Below are 6,000 nucleotides of genomic sequence, written 5' to 3'. Positions count from 1 at the left end.
GACGTGCAGATTGAATGGCATTGGCTTGTGCACGAAGGTTTCATGTGAATTCCATTTTTGTACCTAAATGTTCCCTTCTTCGAAAGTCACCATTAGAAAATCCAAACATAGGCATGTGGGTAATGGTTGGAAAGGTCTTGACATAAGGAACAAAATCTATGTTGGACAAAAATCCATTTGGAGTTTGGAAAATTGTGAAAACTGGCCATGAAGTTCAAGGTACAAAACATGTATTTGGAAAATTTGCCAAAAAGGACCAACTTCAAGCCCTTCTGTTTCAATGATTCAAGCTTCAAATGGAGAAACCTCCAACATCAAAGTTTTACATGTCTTCAAGAAAATCAATTTGGACTTAAATTTTGCATCATTTGGATTTTTGATGAGAAATTTATGGGCACTTAAAGTTGGACTTTTTCAAGATTCAATGGCTTTGGTCCAAAGTGACCTATAATGTTTTGTATTATCACATGTGTTTCTTTTAGGATTATTAAATTTTGTCCAACACAAAATTTGAAGTAGACATTTTAAAATTTCCAATGCACATGGTCTCACCTCAAAATCATAAAAAATGAAGGAGTTAGGTCATTGGGAAGTTGACTCAAAATTAGGGTTTTAGTCAAAATGACCTATAATGTTTTGAAATGAGTGACGACCTTCCAAGTTTCAAATGAATTTTTGATTAACATTAAAGTTTCTAATATTGTTCTTAAGAACATTTTTTATCTTGGGGTCATAACCATTTGACAAACACATCAAAAGTTAGGTCTCAGTGGATTTCAATTTAGTCAGATGACTTGACTTGTCAACTTCTCAAGTCCAAACTTCAAATCTTGATGAATGAATGATTGAGGACACTCAAATAAGCTCATATATTCATAAAATTATGAATGAAAGAACTTCACTTGATTTTATTTGATCATAGGTTGAGGTTGCTTCATGAGCAAGGCATAGTCAGTGCATAGCTGAATGAGGGTTTCCTTGGGAAACAAGCCTCAAGCCCCTTGGTTTATCTTGATCAAATTGACAAATTGAGATACTTGGGAGACATATATGATGATTGAGAGCTTTGGAGACCATTGTAATGCTTGCTTTCATCTCCATCTGGTCATTTTATTGAGCGTATGGGCCTCCTATGAGCCTTGGATCACATGACTGCTTAAGCTTCAAAACAAAAGATGTTAGTGACATATTTTTGTGCTTTTGGTTAGTAAACAAAATAAGAAAAGCAATAATATACAATTCAAGCATGCTTGGTGGTCTCAAACCAACTCACACAAGTTCCAACCCAAGGGTTAAGGAGCCAAGATGCTATGATCCTTGAGGCAAATGCAATGAGCAATGTTATGATGCCATGAGGGATCTTAGGGTCAAAATTAGGGTCTTACATGGGGTACTCAACTTATCAGGAAATATTTCTATTTTATGTCTCTAATTTTTGCCTGGATCGCCCTTTTGGGCTTTCAATCCACCGAGACGCTCTTTTTTTGCCCAAGCCGCCCTTTCGAGTTTTCAACTTAGCGAGTTGTTCTTTTCTTTTTAGGCGAAGTATTTCTTGACTGCATTTGCATTCACAGGACGAGTGAACTCTTCACCATCCATATTTTTAAGAATCAAAGCACCGCCTGAAAAGGCTCTCTTGACAACATATGAGCCTTCATAATTAGGAGTCCATTTTCCCCTAGAATCTGGTTTGAACGACAAGATCTTCTTGAGCACAAGGTCACCTTCTCTGAATACACGAGGTCTGACCTTCTTATCAAAAGCTTTCTTCATCCTCTGCTGATATAACTGACAATGACACATGGCAGTTAATCTCTTCTCTTCAATCAAATTCAATTGATCAAACCTGGATTGACACCATTCAACCTCAGTCAACTTGGCTTCCATGAGCACACGCAACGACGGAATCTCAACCTCTACGGGGAGCACTGCTTCCATGCCATAAACGAGAGAGAAAGGGGTTGCCCCTGTTGAACTGCAGATGGATGTACGATACCCATGCAAAGAAAATGGGAGCATCTCATGCCAATCCTTATATGTCACAACCATCTTCTGAATAATCTTCTTAATGTTCTTATTTGTAGCTTCAACAGCCCCATTCATCTTGGGTCTTTAGGGAGAAGAATTATGATGTGCAATCTTGAAGTCTTTGCAAAGAGCTTCCATCATATTGTTATTCAAGTTCTATCCATTATCAGTAATGATCTTACTTGGCACACGATAACGACATATAATTTGATTCTTGATAAACCTTACAACAACTTGCTTGGTTACATTTGCATACGATGCCACTTCAACCCATTTTGTGAAGTATTCAATAGCCACCAAAATGAAACGATGTCTATTCGATGCTTTGGACTCAATCATGCCAATCATATCAATTCCCCACATGGAGAAAGGCCATGGGGAAGAAATAATGTTCAATAGTGTCGGAGGAACATGAATCTTATCCGCATATATTTGACACTTGTGGCATTTCTTCACAAACTTGCAACAGTCAGATTCCATTGTCAGCCAATAGTAACCTGCTCGCAACATCTTCTTTTCCATCGCATGTCCATTGGAATGAGTACCAAAGGAACCTTCATGCACTTCAGTCATCAACAAGTCTGCTTCGGTTCTATCCACGCATCTGAGCAGAACCATGTTGAAGTTTCTCTTGTACAATACCTCACCATTCAGATAGAAGTTGTCGGCTAATCTTCTCAAAGTCTTCTTATCTTTCAAAGATGCCCCAGGCGGGTAAATCTGACTTTGGAGGAAACATTTAATATCGTAATACCATGGCTTCTCATCTTTGACTTCTTCAACAGCGAACACATGAGATGTCCTATCAAGACACATCACGGTCAAATTGGGAACTTTATTCCAATACTTCACTACAATCATTGAAGCCAACGTTGCAAGAGCATCTGCCATCCGGTTTTCATCTCGAGGGATATGAATGTCGCAACCTGAAAAATGGAATGCGAAAAAAAACAACCGACGAAGAAAGACGGGAGAGTCGCCACCGTGCGTTATTTATCCCAAAGGAGGGAAAGGAAACGCTCGAAGTAAACCTGGAAAAAGGAAAGGAGAAGACAGGGTCTCGCAACCAAATCTTGGGTTCGGGAGTCGATTATGCGAAGGGAAGGTATTAGCACCCCTACGCATCCGTAGTACTCTACGGGATCCACTTTTGTAGTTCTTGTCTAAAGGGTGTGGGTTTATCTAATGTGTTATTTACTAAAAAAGGGGGTCAAAAGAAAATGACTCGCACGGATGTCGCATCCCCTGCATACGTATCTCATATGAATATGAGAATCAGAGTCTTCGTAGCTCGGCTACCTAGGGGTTAAGGGTAATTATGCTCGCTAAGACATCGCGTCTTATGCCTATGTATCTCATCTGGAATGAGAATCAGAGCAAGCCGTAGTTCGGCTAACTACGGGGTTATGGATTGGGTTTTGGACGAACGACGTTACTACGCAATCTACCGGATGCTCGACCTTTGGAGACTTACTCGCCTGTAGTAGAAGGAGATAACGTGTTCTTAGGAGAAGAAAAATCAATGAGTTGGTAGGGTTAGGGATGCTCATGCAAAAAGGCAGTCCTCGACGAAGGAACCTGCATAAAGTAAACTCACAAAACATTGCCTCCTGTCGAGGTCTTCCAGCTAAGAAAGCGGTAAAAATACGGGAAAATGTAAAAGTACCACACGGATAAAGATCCGAAGTAACAGTAATTAACGGAACAAGGAAACCCTGAGATCCTTCCAAGCTAAAACCATCAAAGAAAGTGAGTCAGTACAGGTAATCGGAATGAAACCTCCAGGTGGTATCCCACAAATAAAGTGGAACACCAGGCAAACCATCTCTGCAAGAGTCATATGAGCCCTCACAAAACAAAACTCAACAAACAGGTTAGAGAAACAAAATAGGGTAACCAAGAGTTGCCCCCAAATCAAAATGTAACCACATGAATCATGCCATTAAAATTCACAAAAAAGCTCACAAAAAGCAACCAAGGGTAGGAGGCCTAAACCTCTTGTCAAACACATGCATCAAAAGGGTATCAAATTCACCCATAATACCTCATACATTTAGAGCATTCAAATTAAAGGCATAAAGATGATGGATATAGGGCAAACCTGATTGGAGAGCTTGATTGAAATTGAGTTGCACCCGTGAGGTTTACAAAACAATCTTTAGGGTTTATGTGAGGCAGAGGTGATTCTGTGCAGTTGAATTCCCTTCAGGGTTTGGAGGCTGCTCTGAGTTCTCTGTCAGGTTTCTCTCCAGGTTTTGTCCAGGGTTTTGTTCCAAAAACCTCAGAGTGTTTTTTGCTTCTCTTCCTTTTTCTGTCTGTTCTCCCTCTTTTATAACCTGATTTTCATGGCTTTATGGGCTCAAATGAGAGAGGTCCAAGTCCAAGTTTTTCTATTATATTTTATTTATTTATCTATTTATTTAATTAAATTTTTTTTTATTATTATTTTTTTTTCGTTTTGTTTTTCGTTTTTTTTTTTCATTTTTTTTTTGTTTTTTTTTGTTTTTTTTTAAATAAAGTTTCTTGGATCTGATTCTGATTGATATGATGAAATGCAATATGAAAGTTTAAATGACCTAAAAATGAATGCATGAATGAGGAGGACAAATTTTGGGGTGTTACAATGATGAAACTCAACCTTTGTAAAGAAAGTTGAAATCCTCCTCGCATAATCTCTATATGGTATCAAACCGGGTTGATTCGTCTCCCATTCACCTTTGATCTGATTCACAACCAAAGCTGAATCTCCAAAGACATCTAAATGCTTGATTCTGAGATTAATGGCCTCTTCGAGCCCCCATAATGCAAGATTCGTATTCTGCCATGTTGTTTGTACATTTGAAAGTCAGTCTAGTTGTAAATGGAAAGTGCGTGCCTTGAGGAGTAATAATCACTGCCCCAATACCATTACCATATTGATTAACAACTCCATAAAATACCATGCCCCAAGGTGAACCAGGTTTTGGCCCTTCTTCAAGCAATGGTTCATCACAATCTTTCATTTTCAAGTATAAGATCTCTTCATCAGGAAAATCATACTGCACTGACTGGTAATCCTCAATTGGTTGGTGAGCCAAATGGTCAGCCAAGATACTACCTTTGATCGCTTTCTGAGATCGGTATTGGATATCAGACTCTGATAACAACATCTGCCAATGGGCAATCCTCCCAGTTAAATCAGGTTTCTCAAATATATACTTGATTGGATCCATTTTGGATATCAACCAAGTGGTATGATTTAACATATACTGACGCAGACGCTTAGCAGCCCAAGCCAATGCGCAACAAGTCTTCTCAAGCATAGAATATCGAGTCTCACAGTCGGTAAACTTTTTACTGAGGTAGTAAATTGCAAAATCTTTCTTTCCAGTCTCATCTTGCTTACCTAGAACACAACCCATACTATCTTCAAGCACGGTCAAATACATGATCAACGATCTTCCTTCCACAGGCGGAGACAAAATCGGGGGTTCACACAGATACTCTTTGATACTGTCAAAAGCTTTCTGGCAGTCTTCGGTCCAATCACAAGACTAATCTTTCCGAAGAAGCTTGAATATAGGCGCACATGTGGCAGTCATGTGTGAAATGAATCTTGAGATATAATTCAAGCGGCCGAGAAAACCTCTGACTTGCTTCTAAGTTTTTGGCGCAGGCATCTCTTGTATTTCTTTGACCTTGGCAGGATCAACCTCAATACCCTTCTCGCTGACAATAAAGCCCAACAACTTAACAGAACGAACACCAAAACTACACTTATTGGGATTCAAGCGGAGTTTATACTTCCTCAAATGCTGGAATAGCTTTAACAAATGCTCAACATGTTCCTTTTCATCAATTGATTTAGCAATGATGTCATTGACATAAACTTCAATCTCTTTATGCATCATATCATGAAAAAGAGTAGGCATTGCTCTTTGGTAAGTTACACCAACATTCTTCAAACCGAAAGGCATCACTCTATAACAGAAT

This window comes from Lathyrus oleraceus, chromosome 3, assembly GCF_024323335.1.
Source record: "Lathyrus oleraceus cultivar Zhongwan6 chromosome 3, CAAS_Psat_ZW6_1.0, whole genome shotgun sequence".
Classification (NCBI taxonomy): Eukaryota; Viridiplantae; Streptophyta; class Magnoliopsida; order Fabales; family Fabaceae; genus Lathyrus; species Lathyrus oleraceus.
This window is presented reverse-complemented; position numbering follows the sequence as displayed.